Below are 17,523 nucleotides of genomic sequence, written 5' to 3'. Positions count from 1 at the left end.
ATGAAGCCTGGACTGCAGCTTCCATGCTCATAAGCTCTGTGATTTTGAATAAGTTACTTAAACTCTCTGAGCTTTAGTGGTCTTTTCTGAAATACAGGGACAGTAATTCTCATTTCAGAGGTTGTATTAAAGATTAAAGTACCTGTACGTCAAATGTCATGTATAGAAACTCAAATATTGGTTGCATGAAACTTTTTGATGCATTATCGTCAACATGGCAGCTTGGAGCACACTCATTTGGAGTTCATAGATCTCAGAAATTTGCTGATGTCCTAAAGGCAGGGACTCTTGAAATGATGGTGGTCTGTTACCCTATCTGTTCTACAGATTCTTTGGTTTCTCTGGAAACTGAAGAGGTAATGTGGAGTAGTGGTTATAACCAACTTTGGAATCAGACACACTTGAGTTTAAATTCACTACTTACTAGCTGTGAGGTCTTGAACAACTCACCTAACTTGTTGTACTCAGTTTCCTCATCTGTAAAATGGACATAAAATAGTATCTCACCCATTTTTTATTTCTTTATCCTCTTTTATTTCCTATGTGGCACTTATCAGTATTTGAAATTATTTATTTGTGTTTATGTTCTGTCTTAGCCCCACTCAAGTACAATCCCCAAAAGGCAAAGACTTGATATGTCTTATTTACCTCTTTGTACGTCTACTTAAGATAGTGACTGGTACATTATTGTTACTCGTTCTTTTTACTTTTGACCTCTTTTATGCTAATATAATACAGAATTTTTAAAAACTCCCTCCCCCAATGTCATGGCTAAATTTATATACAGTAGCTGAGTTAGAAACTGGCCAGAGATGCTTTGTGTTTGGAAATACTGGTGTCCTTACAGTTGAGTTTCTATTTCCTAAAGATGCTTACTCAGCCTTTGATGGCACAGTTTGACTTGTGACATCAGAAGATTGACAGGCAGAAGCCTGACTCAGGAAATCAGCTAGGAAAGAGCGTGACTTTCAGCCCTGCTCCGTCTTTGAGGTATGGCTGGACAAGGCTCAAAAAGGTCTTGGATTTCAATTTATCTAGGAAGGTATTTAGCAAATTATTTTTAACCGTTTGGATTTGGTACAAATCACCCAAGGAATCTGCAGTCTGTGCATAAGTGAAGAAGGAGAATGGAAAGAGTAAGCGGAGCCGCGTGGGAGAACACAGGCTTTCCTGCCACTTCCCTGGAGGAACTGGCAGCTTTCTCCACCCCACTCCGCCCTGTGACCCCCGTGCACCTTCTTGGACTTCTGTTTACTTAGCATCTTAGAAATCACTAAGATTACAGGGGTGTCCACAGCCTCTGGGAGTTAGGCATTGGGCTACTTAGGACAGAATGTTTGGGCTCCGAATTTCACGTCACCTGCCATCCCTGTCTCTCCCTACAAAGAGGTGGCATTCATGGCAGTGAACTGTCATAGAAGATTGAGCCCTGGGAAGAGGAACTCTTGATGCTACCTCATTCTCTTCAAGCTCTGTGACCTTATCCTCTAGCTCCCTGTGGGACCACAGGTGGGCTCAGAGGCTTGAGGTGGGGATGGTTCCTGCACACCCAGGGACTACATGCAAAATATCACATGTATGTGAAGCTCCGCAGCCCGTGGAGGCTTGCTTTCATCAAACTCGCAACAGTTGCCATCTTTGGTCTAAAATAGGTTTAGAACCCTGGCCTTAAGTGGACCTAATGTATTTCTGTGATGTTTACAGACTGCAGATTTGCCCCTGGCACTCCGGGCTCTGTGTGGGTGGGTTGAGGATAGAAATGCTGAAGTGGTGTGCAGCTGCCCAGTCTTGTTGGCGTTTTGCATTATGGCTCTCGCATCTTTTCTTGAGTTTGCTCATGTGCACAATTAAGCCAGGCACACTGGGAGCCAAGTCCTGACTTGTCAGCAGGAGATGGCTTGGTTGAGGAGGGTAGCAGGAAATTCTATAAAGAAGACATAGCTGTAGATCTGGCTTTAAGAATGAAATAAAACCACGCCACCAACAAACCTACGTATTAGTGCACTGCTTTTTTTTCTTTCTTCAGTCACAAAGTGTTTTCCAGCCATTTCCATTCTTAGTGAAGTAATGATACGCTTGGCCTTTCACCTGAGGACGTGCAGGAGGAGACCGGCCGGCATGTCCACGGTCAGGAGTATTGACGTTCTTCTTCTCGTCTAGGCCGGTTCACTGCAGCGTGGCCTGACGACTTGCAGGCCGTTAGAGTTGCGTGCCTGTGTTTGCGGGCTTCAGCGATCCCGCAGAGTGCTTCTGACTTACTCCTACGACAGAATTCGGTTCCCCGTAAGATCTGGAAATCCCTGTCAAGTGAAAAGCTGCTGCCTGGTGTGAGCGTGTGTCCTTGCTTCCTAGTAGTGACAATTACTTCATTTCAACAGGAGTGTGGCAGCCTCTACATTCGCTTAACAATGGGGATACATTCTCAGAAATGCATCGTTAGGTGATCTCGTCGTCGTGTGAAATCACAGAGCGCACTTGCACAAACCAGACGGCAGAGCCGGCCACACACCTGTGCAGCATGTGACCGTACTGAGTACTGTAGGCCACTGTAACACAGTGGTAAGTGCTGTGCATCTAAACATACCTTTACATAGAAAAGGTACAGTGAAAATACGCTATTATCATCTTATGGGACCACCGTTGTATATATATATAGTCCACTGTCGGCTGACACATCGTTATGTGGTACGTGACTGTATTTAGTGTCTATCCAGGCTCTGTGCAGAGTGCTCTACAAAATTTGTGATATTTAACCCTTCTCCTGAAGTAAATGCCAGCATTCCCATTTTGCAAATGAGGAAGTTGAGGCTCAGAGAAGTGTAGTCAGTGAACAAGTCTAAAAGAAGTGTAGGCTGACATGCATGGAGGGCCAGTGAGGCCACCACAGAGACCTTCCCTGAAGGCACAGGGTGTTGAGCCATGAGGGCGGACAAGATTTAGACTGCAGAGAGAACTTTTGGGACAGAAAAGCTGAGACTCCGTCCTCTGTCCGAGGAAAGCACAAGCATTTATCACCTTCTTGCCACACTGCCCTCATTCAGTCTTTCTCCTTTGAGGTACAGGTAATCCCCTTGACCAGGATTCTCCCCGAGTCATCTGCATGGGATTAATTTTCAGTGTTTTCTGGGTTAGAATTGCTGGTTCTTGCCGAGTCGGGCTTTTCTCTGTCAGACTCCACACAGCCGTCTCCCACTGACTCGAGCAGAGCCCTGCCCTCAGTCTCTGGCCCCTCTAGTTCATCTGCCACGGTGGCCGCCAGGCTTCCCTTTCTGAAATGCACACCTGAACATGTCACTCAGGGTTTCCAAAGGCTGGCTAACCCTTGCTTCAGGATGAGACCACTGCCTTAGCGTGGCAGCCACAGACAGCTCTTACTGCCTGGCCCCAGCCTACCTCTCCAGGCAGTAGTCCTGGCCACCCCGGGCTCCTCTCACTTCCCGCCTGTCCCTTGGTACTTCTTATCTCCATCTGGAAAATGCCTGCTCAGCCTTCAGGCCTCCATCCTTTCTACAAGTTCCCCTGGGTCCCTTCTCACACTTGTCACCTGAATCATCATCATTTGAGAGCTCCTTGAGAATAAAGACTACATTTTACTCATCTTCGTGTCCTCAGCCCCTAGCATAACATCTGGCACATATTTGGCACTTAGAACGATTGTGAATGAATAATGAATGTTTGACTCTTTGGGGAGGTGAAGATGGAGGATCAGGGACATAATAAACAGAAAGTTTCCTTCTGTCTACAGTAACCTCATAATGTAGTTACATTCTCATTTGTATTCCACCGATGTTGGTCACATGGTGTGAGAAAGGCAGGTGGTTCCCCTGCATCTCACATATTCCAACTCTTCCTTTTTGTTTTCTTTAGAGAACTCAGAAAAGTATACTTCATGGATTATCTTTTTATTTTTTATATTTATTTATAGAGACAGAGTCTCACTCTGTCACCGAGGCGAGAGTACAGTGGTACGATCATAGCACACTGCAACCTCAAACTCCTGGACTCCAGTGATCCTCCTGCCTCAGTCTCCCAAGAAGCTGGGACTACAGGTGCATGCCATCACACCTGGCTAATTAAAAAATTGTTTTTAGAGACTGGGCCTTGCTCTGATGCCCAGGTTTGTTTCAAACTCCTGTCCTCAAGTGATCCTCCTACCTTGGCCTCTTGGTGGGATTATGGGCATGAGCCACCATGCCTGACCAGGATAGCTGGTTTAGATAACTACTTTAGGATTAAATGCTACAAGATTATCGTATTAGTCAAACTCTTTTGGTTTGAAGTTAGACACTAACTCAAACAGATTTAAGGAAACATAGGAATGTATTTGTTCATGAACCTGAAAAATTCATGGATAGTTCTAGTATAGTCACCACTAGATCCAAGTATTCAAAAAATGTCAACAGTGAACTTTCTAAATCCCGTCTTGTTGACTCCCCCCTGCATTGCTCATTCCTAGGCAGGCTCTCGCCTCATGATGGCAAGATGGCAGCTGGCAGCTCGAGGGTTACGTCCCCAGGCTCAGCAGCTCGTTCCCAGTGGCACTAGCTAATATCCTGCTGTTCTGTTCTGTTACTGTGCTGTGAATTTACTGTGCTCTAGGGACCTGATCACTATGATGGGGATAGAGGTAACTCTAACTCTCCTTGTCAGATCTGGGATATGTTCTTATCTCTGGAGGTAATAGGGTAGGATAGCCCCACCTAAGTCACATGACATGAGGGCCAGAGAGAAATTGGTGAAAATTGGAAAACCAATGTGGTTTTCAAAGGGCTGAGCAAGCAGCACAACAGACATCCACTGTGGTTCTCTCTCCTTTCTTTTTTGTTGCTAGTATTTCTCTTATTTCCTAAAGCTAAATGGTGTGATAGCCCCCTAGCAGGTGGCTTTTGTTGTCCTTTTTCTGTAAATACCCACCCACCCCAGGATTTTTTAAAAATAGTGCAACTGCTTTCTTGGACTGACTTTTTACCCCAGCCTTTGCAGCTGGTCTGACAGCTCCAGTGCTTGTGCTAGAGCCAGGGAATGCCACATGGCTGATTTGCACACAAGTTTTCATGGTTGTGTTTCATGATAAAACCAAGGGATACTTAAATTCCCAGTAGTTTTCAAACTAGAATCTTGTCCTGAGTTCTCTGATACCACATGGATTTAAGGCAAATTCAGTTTTCAGGACCATGCTTTCCCTTAACTCTCTTTTTGTAATTAACCAATGACTTCTGCTATTCAGTGACTGCTCCTGCTGTTCGGTAACTTGCTGATACTCGGTCCTGACTGCTACTTGTCACTCCAAACAAGCCGTAAAATACCAATATCTACAACTCCTTCTTGTATGGGGAGTAATAATGAAATGTTATTGTGTTTTGGGCCTTGTTTTATTTCTTCCAGTCGACAGTTTGGGCTCTTCTGCCACTGTTAGCATACTTCTTTCCCAGCATGCTTTCCCCTCCAATTTGGCAGCTACATGGTATTTTCCTTCCCAGGAAGGATATTGTAATTTATTGAGTACCTATTTTCTTAAGTATATCAACAAGTCTTTTCCGCAAATCATATCATTTATTTTTCATAGCATCCCTTTGTGGAGTGGGTATCATTATCCCCACTTAAAAGATGTAAAAATTAAGACTAAGAGAGGATAAATATTAATAATTTGCCAAAAGTCTTATTAATAAAATGGATGGGAAAATCTTTGGGATTCAATTCTGAGTCTACTAAACTTGAAAGGCCATTCTCCAAGATTAGGCTAGAAGCTTTAAGATACTGGAAAAGTATAAGATCCAGTTTCTAACCTAAAGTCAAGGGGCAAAGACTAACACATTTGAAACAATGAGAGTGAATTTAAGATAGGTTCATTTCTAAGTGCTGTGTATGATATATAATTTACAGTGCTATTCAAGTTCAGAAAACAGTGAATTCTGCCTCCAAATCCTACTCTACTTCTATCTGAACCTGACTGGAAATATATATAAATATTAAATCAAGAATTTAAGGGTAACCCTGGCACCAGTTTCATGATATGCCAACTCACTGTTTTGTTTACTGTGCTGTGAATTTAGACATTTGAGTCTCCTCAGACTTCTGTTGAACCCCAAACGTTGGTGAACCCTGCATATCTTTGAATATGTCAACCTTCATGTCCCTTGCTTTTTTAGATCCCATGAATTCCTTGGTAAGCACAAGTCACAGATGTGTACCCTTCATTGTATATCTGATTTGGCAAGACGGTGGCCCGGGGAAGATGTTAATCTATGCCCTGGATATATGGCACTTGGTTGAATTCAGTTCAGCTGAGGCTTACCGAGTGTGCAATAAGCCAAGTGCCCCCAAATGGCAGCCAGTGTGCAGGGCGTGTGGAGGGTACAGCATATTTACCCAGTGTCTGCCATATGCCCGGCACTCTTCTAAGCACTGGGGACACGGTGGTCAAGACAGACAAGGCAAGGTCTCTGGTTTCGTGGAGCTTACGTTCTAGTTCCATAAATAGGTGAAAAAATACTTTCAGCTGGTGATGAGCACAGTGATGAAAATAAAACAGGGTTTTAGAGTGGAATGAATTGGTGTGGAGGATGAAGGAGTCAAGAGCAGAGGGCAGGAGCTAATTTAAACTGGCAGGTCAGTGAAGTTCCCTCTGAGAAGATGGCTTCTGAGCTGCGCCCTGAATGCAGAGCAGGGAGCCAGACATGCGAGGAGCTGGAGCAAGAGCCGTCTAGGCAGAGGGAACATCCTGTGGACAGGCCTAAGAAAGGGGACGAACTTGGTCAGTTTGAGGATGGGCAGGGGGACATAGGCAGCCTGGCGAAAGCGTGGTGAATTAGGGGCAGAGTGGTAGGAAGCAAAGCTGGAGACAGGGTAAAGTGACGTGGGCTCTCACAGGCCGTGAGACCAAGTTTGTGTTGTGTTTTAAGCAAGAGAATAACAGAGAATGATTTACATTTGAAAAAAAATCTTGGCTGCTATGTGGGGAATGGACTGAGGGTAGATGGGTAGAAACAAGAATTTTGAGGTGAATGGTTGAGCCAGGCAGGTTATGTTGTCGTCGTTATTGATATCGTATAGCTCAGTGGTCCCCGACCTTTTTGGCACCAGAGACCGGTTTCATGAAAGACAGTTTTCCACAGATGGGGGGTGAGGGGAGGGCAGGCGGGGCTCAGGTGGGGATGGCCCCAGTGGGAGCGGCTGTAAGTGCAGATGAAGCTTCACTGGCTGGGCCGCCGCTCACCTCCTGCTGTGCAGCCTGGTTCCTCAGTTTCAGGGGAGACAATTTTTCCACAGACCTGGGGAGGGGTGTGCGGCCCACAGGTTGGGGACTGCAGGTATACCTGGCCAAGGAATTTGGATTTTCTCCTAAAGCTAAAGACATGTAGCGATCATAGCTCCCATCTATTGAACGCTTACCATGTGCCAGTCGTGGTTTTATGTGCATTCCCTCATGGAGTTCGTACACAAACGCCATCAGCAAGAATCAGGATGCACATGCAGGCCGTGGGCTTTGGCAGTGACTTTGTGGTGCAAAGAAGAGCCTGCGTTGGGAGCACATAACCAAGGACAGCTTGGCTGTGTGTAAACTGTGGGAAAGGCTTCAGGAGAGACTTAGATGAGGTGGTGCAGACGCTGCCCCTGCGGTCTATAGACCAGGGAGGTGGTCAGGTATGCTGCTAACCCTGAACAGAAAGTGGCAACCTCCTGAAGGAGAATTTGTTGATACTCTTTAACTTAGAATGTCAGAAAAATGTCCTAGTGTCAGAATTGAATTCCTACACTTTCTCCTGGGTCAGTTTTGTGCTAAAATGGTCTTGGAAAATCTGTCTCTGCCTGTCAGTGTCCTCTACCCCAGGTAGGCAGGTGGCATTGTTTCCTACCTTTAGTTCATGTGTCTGTTCGTCTCTCTCCCGCTCTCTCCCCCCACCCCCCGCCCCCACACACGCACCCACCCACCCTTACCCATCCCAGAATCTGGGCATTCCTACGTTTCTCAAGAATGCCAGGGTAGCTTGTTCTGCCCTAAATGTTCACTGGGGCGGCGAGGGGGTGGGGGGTGTGGTTTGTCTCCCCCAGGTGCTAAGGGTTTTTTCAGGGCCTCAAGATATCATCTCGACTTCCCAGGACTCAGGTGTTTAGTGTGCACAGAAACCACACTGCAAAGTCAGGGTCAGGTCCTGCGCCTTTATACCCCAAGGTATAGAGAAAGCTAGACCCCAAATCTGGGATATCTAAAAGAACAGTTTTTTATTTTGATTTGGCTTTTCTCCTTCTTCTGAGAGGAAGACTTCTTCCACAGTCAGAAGACTTACTGTGTTGCTGTCAGTTTTCTCCCAGCATTCACTCTAGCAAGATCTGGAGGCTCTGGTGTGTATCATTGGCCAGGCTGCATATCAGTTTGTAGAAAATGGGGTAATTCTAAGGAACTGATGTCTTAATTTGTTAGCCAAATACCTCAGACATCAGCAGTGGCTGGTTAGCTGCCAGTTGATCTGAGTTTTATGTGGTTTTTTGTTTTTTCCCTTAGATGAGAACTACTGTGTGCTAAAGCTGAGATAAAACCATTTAAATTAGTGTGTTAAAATATAATTACACCTCCCACCGATACAGTCCTGGCCTAGCAAAGCAAGAGCAAAAAATAAATAGGTCAGTAGAAGGAGAATGATTACTGGTACAAGGTAGATGGAATGGTAACTCACTTTATTTTCAATGATGTTATACAAATCAAATAAAATCCTATTCCCATTTATTTTATTTTAGCTGAATATTCTTATCCAAAATGAAAATCAGATGTTTTTCTTCTTTTTCATTTTTTTCCAAAGCAAATGGTTACAAACACTTACTTAATATAATTTACTGGTGCTTTTTTCTGAAAGAACGTTTATGTTACTTTCTTTTATGCATGCAGTAACTTTTGATCAAAACACGACTCCACTCCCTTGTTTAATGTTGAGCATCTGGATTAAAGGCTTCTTTTAATCTTAAATACAGATTATGGCTCTCTTTCCCTTTAAGCAAACCGCCATAAAACCTTGGCACCTTTCCAGTTTTCTTCATTAAAGCTCTCTTTATTACAGTGTTTTCGGATGGCAGTCATTCAATGATTGTTATGCACAATGGGCACTTGATTATAATTATTTAACTGGCAATCAGGTATTGCAGCAATTTGGTGGTATAATTAAAAGGGAGCGTGTTTGTACCTGCCAGCATCTTTGAGATCTTCAGCTCTGGATGAAGGGGGAGAAGCAGAACATAAACATATGGATGGAAGAATCATCACGTCTGTGAATGGAAGCTTTCCTTTTATTCCTCTCCAAACTGGTTCTCGGCCTCTTTGTTCCATAAGGTAGATGAACAATGGTGATAAAATAAAACGTAGATAAGAATTTTTGTGACAAACTCCCGAATCAATAAATACATTCAGTAATGACTGTCAGTTTCTCCATGTGCTGAGAAATGCTAAATGGTTAGAGGTATATTTTTATAATTCTGCTTTTAAAAAAAAAAAAAAGAGAAACCCAAGCATGGGAGTATTTTCCCCCCTCTAATTTATAAACTTCAGCATTTATTTCTTGACATATAAATCAATATGGGATGCCACTAACAAAAAGTTGCTATGGAAGATAAGTGGCATTCCTTAGCACACATCTGGAAAGCCATTAATCACTGAAGAAGTTAGCAACAGTGTGGTTCTCAAGTTAGGATGAGCCTCTTGCGTTCCTCAGAACTCTTTCAGTTGTAAATGACAAATTTTCACCAACCCAAGCAAGGAGACAATTTCTTGGCTTATGTAGCTGGAATGTTACTGGAACTGCTCATAGGATTAAAGGAAGAGCTACAGGAACCAGGGCTCAGGGCTAGGAACTGGGATTCAGTACCTCCTAGATTCATTCTATGCCCATCTCCCAGCTAAGCTTGCCTTTGGCTTCATTCTGAGGGTAGGCAGGAAACATGGCCAAGGTTCCTGTCTTCCTTGCTTAGCAACTCCAGTGGAAAGAAAGCAACATCTATCTTCTACCTTTTATAAATTAGTCTCAGGAAAGGACTCTGATTGGCCCTACTTGGGTCATATACCCACCTCTGGATTAATTCTCGTTGCCAAGGAAATAGCACAGTATGATTGTGGGGCAAGGAAGATAGAGTCCTGTGATTGACAGTCCTGTTAGAGACATTGGTGGTACCCAATGACAGAGAAAAACACAATGATTATTTTCAAAAATGAATATGGAAATCTCAAATATCTATACTTAAAAAAAAACTCTCTAAATGTTTTCCCAAAATGGATCTCCATCTTTCTTGTAGAAACATTCCACCTTGTAAGACTGAAGCATGAAAGCGTCCATCTGAATTTCAAACAATTGCCTAATCTTACCTGCAGTCACTCTTGAGTCCCAAACACTCCTTAATAGTGTGGTGTAAGGGCAGGGGCATTTAGACCCTAAGATGGGACAGGCACAAATTAAAGAAGCCTGCTATGACCATGTGGTACCATCGAGGAACTCCAAATCTAGAGTTCAAGGGAGCACAGTTTTCAACACTCCCTCAGAATAGCAATGTACTTACAGCAGTTTTGGATAACCAAATTCTCTGTTTCTGTCTTGGTTCCGTATTAGAATCTGTGAGGGCAAAGGTAAAACAGTCTGCAAAAGAGTAGACTTAAATAGCAGCCTTAAAAGTAAAGGAAAGCAATTGAAAATTCAAAATAAAAATGCCCCCCCCCACCCCGAACATGATCTAATCATTGTTCCTTAAGAGGAGATTATGAATCATCCTATTTATCGAGGAAATAAGGAGGACAATTGAAATGTGCAAGCTCAAACTTGAATAAAAATAAAGTAATTCTTAATTTCCTGCTTCTCGTATTGATGCACATTTATTATTTGACAAGTATTTATGTGTACAACTGAGATATTTAAGCTCTGGGTAACTTAAGTGTCTAATAGAGTACTACCTGAACACACAGGGAGAAGTAAGCTGCTTCAAATATGTGCATGTATATTTAGACACACACACACACACACACACACACACACACGCACAAGATTTTTTAGTTTGTGGATATTGGCCACTGTTCGAAGAGTTTCTTGGGAATCTAATCTTCTCAATGGCAAGCTCCAGCATCGCCTTTGCCAGTAGTTTATTTCATATGGACTTGAAGCCAATTTTCTTTTCACATATGTGAAATAACAGTTTGGCACAGAGCAAATAGAACAGTGACTCCACAGAGAAGACTGGTGCTTTTCAAAAAGTGAAATGGGCAGGTTCAGAACTAACTTTTTCTTCAGGTGAGTTGAGTTTAAATTAAATTAAATGTTGCAAGAGATTACCATATTTGTGTGAATCTCAAGAAGTCAAAGGCCATGGCAATAAAGTATTTTCATTTTACAGAGTTTTTCTTGGAAAGGCTGCACACCATATGACAGCACAGTGCTTAAGACCCAGAGCCTGGTGCCAGCACAAAATCCAAACACCATAAAGTTACTTCCAAAGCACAGATATTTATCGATCCCGTCTCTTGGAGCAGAGCATCTCTCTACTAGTCCAAATCTGCCAGCTCAGAATCACCTTCCCAGCTTTGAGTTTCAAATGTGAAGCCCACAGTAAGGCATGTTTTCTGAAAAGGAAAGGAAGAGCTATTGAACAGCAATTGTCAAACAAGTCAAAAAGTCCCCATCGGAGGGGCTCTAGCAAAAAAATCAAGGGAGGCCAGCCAGTGGCCCCTTTGGTCACTGTTGTGTGTGTACACAGTCCCTAGGTCAGTGTTTTAAAACCTGGCTAACCTCTCTCCAACAAATTGCCTACATCTCGCCCTCTCCACTTAGGGCTGAGTTCCCTTCCCAAATTATAAAATATGGAAGTGAAGGGGCTATTTGTTCAGGTTTTCCAGGCTTCTGCACTGCCCTGGAATCAGTAAAAAGCCTTATAATTCATGTTCCCTGGTTCCCCAACTTTGCCTTAAGGGTACTAGGGAATCCTTTGCCTCCTCTCTAGGCTGGAAATGTATGTAGAAGACCTTTTAAAGCTTTGCTCACCAAGACTTGAAACTCAGGCTCCTCAGTGAATTTCCATAACAGGGTCACTGCCAAGTTACACAAATCTGTCAAGGAAGACTTTCCTGGGAGAGTGCCGAGGGCTGTCCACTGGGTGACAGCTCAACAAGTAGCCCTGGCTGGCCCGGCCTCTCCTCTTTTCCACTCCCAGCATTAGACTTAACTACCACCTGCTCATACATCTGATGAGAGCAAGAGGTCTTGGTCACAACAGATGATCAGAGTTGATGCCAGGAGTGTAAACAAGTCATAAATTACTCTTAATTCTTCTCAGCAACGGATGCTATTAGTCTTTAGTTATGGAAAAAATGTACTCCCTTTAATCTGTCTTATTTATATAATGTAATAGTTGATCTTCTTGTATGACTATAAATTTGCTTTCTTCACCCAGCATTTCCTAAGCACATGCTTTGTGCAAAGTACTGTGTAAGCAGCTATTCTGGAGAACAGATACAGTTGTTAGTGTTTAACGGGTACAGAGGCTCAGTTGGGGAGATGAAAAAGTTCTGAGATGGACGGTGGTGATGGTTGCACAGCAATGCAGATGTACTTAATGCCACTGAATGGGACACTTAAAAATGGTTAAAATGGTAAAGTTTGTTAGGCATATTTTAGCATGATTAAAAAAATTAGATTTCTTGCACTTTTACTTAGTCAAGGTTAATTGTTTATTTGCTGCAAATTTTAAATTCCACATATATCCCCTAGCAAAATGTAAGTGTGTGAAACTTACCACAAGGACCTAGAATTCCACATTTCTTACATTTTCCATAGTAGGTGCTGCGGTCATTGTTTTTCAGATTCCTCTTATTGTCAGAATATTATATGCGGTCTTAGTTAAGGTAACAAATGATTATCCCTTGCAACAGAAGTAAGAACAGAATCTCCAGTAACAAATTGTCTAACCCTTTCCTGAGTTGGGCCTTTAACTTAATGTCCGTACCACAGTGCCAAAAATGATGAAAGCCTTGTTGAGCTTGGAACAGAGCTTCACATCCTATCTTGAGGCTTCATGAAGTGGAAAAGGCCCAGGCTCTGGTTCCTGCTCTGTCTTTTGAGCAGGGCTGTGACTAGGCAGTCATTTAATCTTTGTGGACTGCAATTTCTTCATCTGTAAAATGGGAGTGAAGGCGCCTGCCTGCCTTGCAGCGTTCTCAAGGCCAAACCTGGGAATGTTTATAAGAATACTCAGCACTGTGCTGGGCACCAGCTAGGTGTAAGTCAGTGCCATCTCCCTGCCCTCAAGGCTTTTGCGGTAATCGGAGGCCTTTGTGACAATGAAACGGCTGCCTGGGACGGGTTCCAGAGAGCCCTTCATCCTCCATGTGTGGGAGCACGTGAGCCATCCCGAGAATCCTCTTCTCCCTCTGCTCATACCCAGGTCCCTTCTGTCTCGGCTCTCTGCACTCTGCTCTGCCCGCCTTTGAAGTGCAAGGTTCACAGGGGAGGATCTGGGTGCTGTGGGAGGGGAGCGGCCACCCTGAGCCTGGCCAGGCGCCCACAGCAGCTGTGGGGACACAGCGGTGCTCAGTGTCTCCTGCTGCTTGCGCTTCGAGCTCTTGCAAGAAAGACTCCGCAGCCTGTCTCACTGCTCGGACTCGCCACCTTCCCCTTGGTTTCCTTTTACTCTCACCCTCAGTGTACAGCCAGCAGCAAAAAGATACTTGTCACCACAGACCTGTTCCTTTTTGATGGGTGGCTTGGCCCTAGCGGGCCTTCTTCAGCAGTGTGACCTTTCCTCCCAGCACCGTGAGGTAGAGGGATAGCTGGGGCCAGACAGCCGGACTTTTTCAGCCCTTTTATTATTTTTAAAACTTTGTATTGAGGTTTATGTCACTCATATACAATAAGGTGCATAAATCGTAAGTGTACATCTCACCAAATTTTTATCATTCATATACCTGGGAAAGTACAACCCAGATAGAGATGTAGAACATTTCAAGTACTCCAGAGCCTCCCTTGAGCCCCCTTCCAGCCAGTGCTCCCAAAGATAACTATGTTTCTGACCTCTGTGACCCTAGATTAGTTGGGGTTCTCAACCCTTTTCCACCTGTACCCACCCCTAAGTCCCATCTCTCCTATTTAATATCATGTAAGAATTCAAAATTACTTACTGCCTATTGTGACAAAAGGAAACAAAAGTAATGGTAATTTTAGAAATACTTTTCCTGCCCTCCCCTGGCCCCATATTCTACCCATCCTCCCACCCCCCAGACCAAGTCGTGGGGAGGGAAGGTGACATCCCCATCCTTCCAGGTCAATCCTGCTCCATCCCAGAAGCTGGGAGAGAAGAGAAAGAGACACCAGGGGACCTTTGTCCTGTCTTCCAGGTGCTCCATCCTCACAGTGTAGTGCTTTCTAAGAACGAGAGTGTGCTCCTTGGAATCATCACATGTCCACTGAGCTCCCAGGATGCACAGATCCTGTTTTCCTTTTTCTGTCAAAGTAGGATTTTCTTTCCCCTGCTTATGTTTGAATTTTCTTGGGGATGGGGAATACATTCGAAGAGGAATAGCACCACTGCACTCCCCTTCCAAAGCACTGATGTTGAGCATGTAGAATTGTCACTAGCAAGTACTGTGATGAGAAGTTACTCTGCAGGAAGTACACAGAAGCCCCCTTTTGGCTTGTACCGTCATACGCAAATCCCTGTATATAGAAGTGGAGCTTAATCTGTTTATCCTACAGTAAAAATATCCTCAAGAAGCTATTATTATATTGACATTGGAGCCAAACAGGAAATCAGAGGACTCACAGATGTTATCTGCTTTAATGCAACGGCTTTTCTACAAACTGACGCTGCAGCCAGTCAGGATGGACTCTTACAATAGGGTTTAAAGAACATGCTATCAACACAATGTTTATTCCTTGGTCTTTGCAGGCTACATTGTGTTCCCAGAGTTCTCAAGGCCAGAAAGACAGGAAGAGGGAAAATGAACCCAGCAAGACAGAATTGGGATAGATTCCATCATTCCCATGAAAATATAATTATGACATTCTTTGGTATGTGGTAGAATTGGGTATAGTTCAACAGTTATGCATCAGCATTTATTATAGAAGTAGTATGGCACAAAGCACAATTTGCAGCCTCAAGGGAAGGTGATATGCCAGAAGAGTTAAGTCTTCCGAACTGTCTTTTTCAGCATTTTTATTCATGATTTAGATAAGACAAAATTGGCACACCTAGCAAATTCATGGATAATGCTAAACTAAGAAGAATACTAAAATCAGAATCCAAAGGGATCGTCACAGACAGGAGGCTGGACCTTGCAAGGTAATATACAGCAGGCACAAGCGTAGGAAAGTACTTAGATCTTAAAAAAAAAACAAGTTTCCATGAATGCAGGATGGGAGAAGCACGACTAAGTAGTCCTGTGATGGGAAGGTGTTAGACACCTGCAAGCACATTGTGGGTGAGACAGGGCTGGGAGGCGCTTCACAGATATCTTCTGCACTGTTCAGTCACATTTCTAGAAGTTAAATGGCCAGAACCTATGCTTGGGGTATTGACTTCACTTCCAATTACTACACTTAAAGATGCCGAGGGACGCTGAGAGCCAGCAGTGGAAACCATGTTATCAGGAACATTCTCAAATAGAAGAATGAGTCGCTGGTGAAAGAAAAAACCAGAGGGAAGCATGTGTCCCATCCTCAAATACAGAAAGGGCTGTTCTGTATGTGAGGCAGGTGCCCTAGAAGGCAAAGCTAGGATCACAAAGAAGTTATAGGCCGGCACAGTGGTTCACACCTGTAATCCTAGCACTCTGGGAGGCCGAGGTGGGAGGATCACTTGAGCTCAGAGTTTGAGACCAGCCTGAGCATGAGCGAGACCCCGTCTCTACTAAAAATGGAAAAAATTAGCTGAATGTGGTGGCATGCACCTGTAGTCCCAGCTACTTGGGAGGCTGAGGTAGGAGGATCACTTGAGCCCAGGAGTTTGAGGTTGCTGTGAGCTAGGCTGACGCCACGGCACTCTAGCTTGGGCAACAGAGTGAGCTCACTCTGTCTCCAAAAAAAAAAAAAAAAAAAGTTACAGGGCATAGCCTCTGGTTCCGTTTGGCAAATACCTTTTCTAGCCCTTTCAGCTACTGAGCAGAACAGAATAGGTGGCCTCTTGACTGAGGGCAGATGTGGTGCACTCCCGCTGTGGAGATGTGTCGTGCACCAGTCGCAGGGCTGTGGCAGCTGTTGGTCAGTGGTGTTGAAGAGGGATCTGTGTACTCTGTGGAGATTTGGAGCAGATGCCCCGTAAGGCCTCTCTGTGACTGCTGATGTGCTCACGTGGTCAGAGCAGACAGCAGGCTCGGGTGTTCTGGTGAGACGGCTGTGGGTTGGGCTGCCTGGGGAAGGGGGCACAGATTATCATAGATCTTGAAGCAGGGACAGAGTTAAGGAACATGAGCTAAATGAAGGCTTGAAGGTGGGAATGCCTAGAGGTGAGAGGGATGGGGAGATAATGAGAGAGAAGTTTAGATAGACAGGATAGATGGGGGCAATGCTGTGCAGGGAAGACTGAGGCTTACCGCAGCAGGTGCAGTGCACTGCCAAATGAAACATGCCATGCTAAAGAGAGATGGGGCACTGAAGTCCTTAGACACCTTTGCTCTCAAGTGGCCTCGTACAAGGAGACAGAGTGGCAGAGACCCAGACACCATAACCTTGGTGATGCCAGCAACTCCCTGTTGTATTGGTTGACAGAGAGGGTGCCCACTCCAGACTACTCAGTAGTTAGTTCTGCTACAGAAGAGCCGCAGACGATTTCCTGCAGACTGAAGAAAGGTCACCTTTTTTTAGGAGATGAGGAATTAGGCTTAATGATCTGCCTGCGGCCATGTTTGAGATTTCAGGTTTCTCCCCATGCTAACTCTCCAACCATCTGAAACTTTAAGTCATCATGGCCAGCGGCCGGCCATCTAACAGCTGTGGATACCAAGTTCCTGTTTTGCTGTTTTCATAAATGTGTTTCTAGAGAACTCTTCCTTAGTTCTGGCCACCAGCACACTGTATCTAGTTTTATTTAACTTACCACATTTTCCCTTTATTTTCTCTTAACTGAGTGGCCAACAGCAACATGCAAAGCATATTCAGTAGCTGTTAACTCAGTTCCCATGCACCATGCACTGTGTTGTGAGTATCATCTTCCCAAGCACATCACACTTTCATCTCCAGGCACTTTCCACACAGCGGCCCCCTGACATGAGCAGACACAGGCGTGCTCCTACCTCGCAGATGCGGACGTTCATGCAGGACAGGTGAAGCCACGTGGCGAGAGTGAGTTCATAAGCACAGAGAGTAGCCCGTTTCAAGAGAGGAAAGGCCATTGGAGGGAGGACATTATCACTCTTTAACTAAAAAAAACATTCACAGAGAAAGGGTTTGGCATAGGCCAGGCCAAGTTAAACAGGATGCGGCATTCTCTCCACCACTGCGCAGCCTTCCTCACACCGGCGCTCTGGGGTCACTTCCTAATCCCTGAATGGGTTTGCTGACCTGTCAG

At 44.5% G+C, this 17,523-nt stretch overlaps 1 protein-coding gene across 2 annotated transcripts in view; it reads left to right on the top strand.

Moving 5' to 3' along the window:
- The window catches only part of ATG7 (autophagy related 7), a 236,153-nt gene that overhangs the window by 166,889 nt on the left and 51,741 nt on the right, over positions 1–17,523 (top strand). The window lies entirely within an intron of this gene.

The sequence above is a fragment of the Eulemur rufifrons genome, chromosome 10 (genome assembly GCF_041146395.1).
Source record: "Eulemur rufifrons isolate Redbay chromosome 10, OSU_ERuf_1, whole genome shotgun sequence".
NCBI classification, from domain to species: domain Eukaryota; kingdom Metazoa; phylum Chordata; class Mammalia; order Primates; family Lemuridae; genus Eulemur; species Eulemur rufifrons.
Note: the sequence above shows the minus strand (reverse complement) of the source record. Positions and strands in the feature narration are given on the sequence as shown.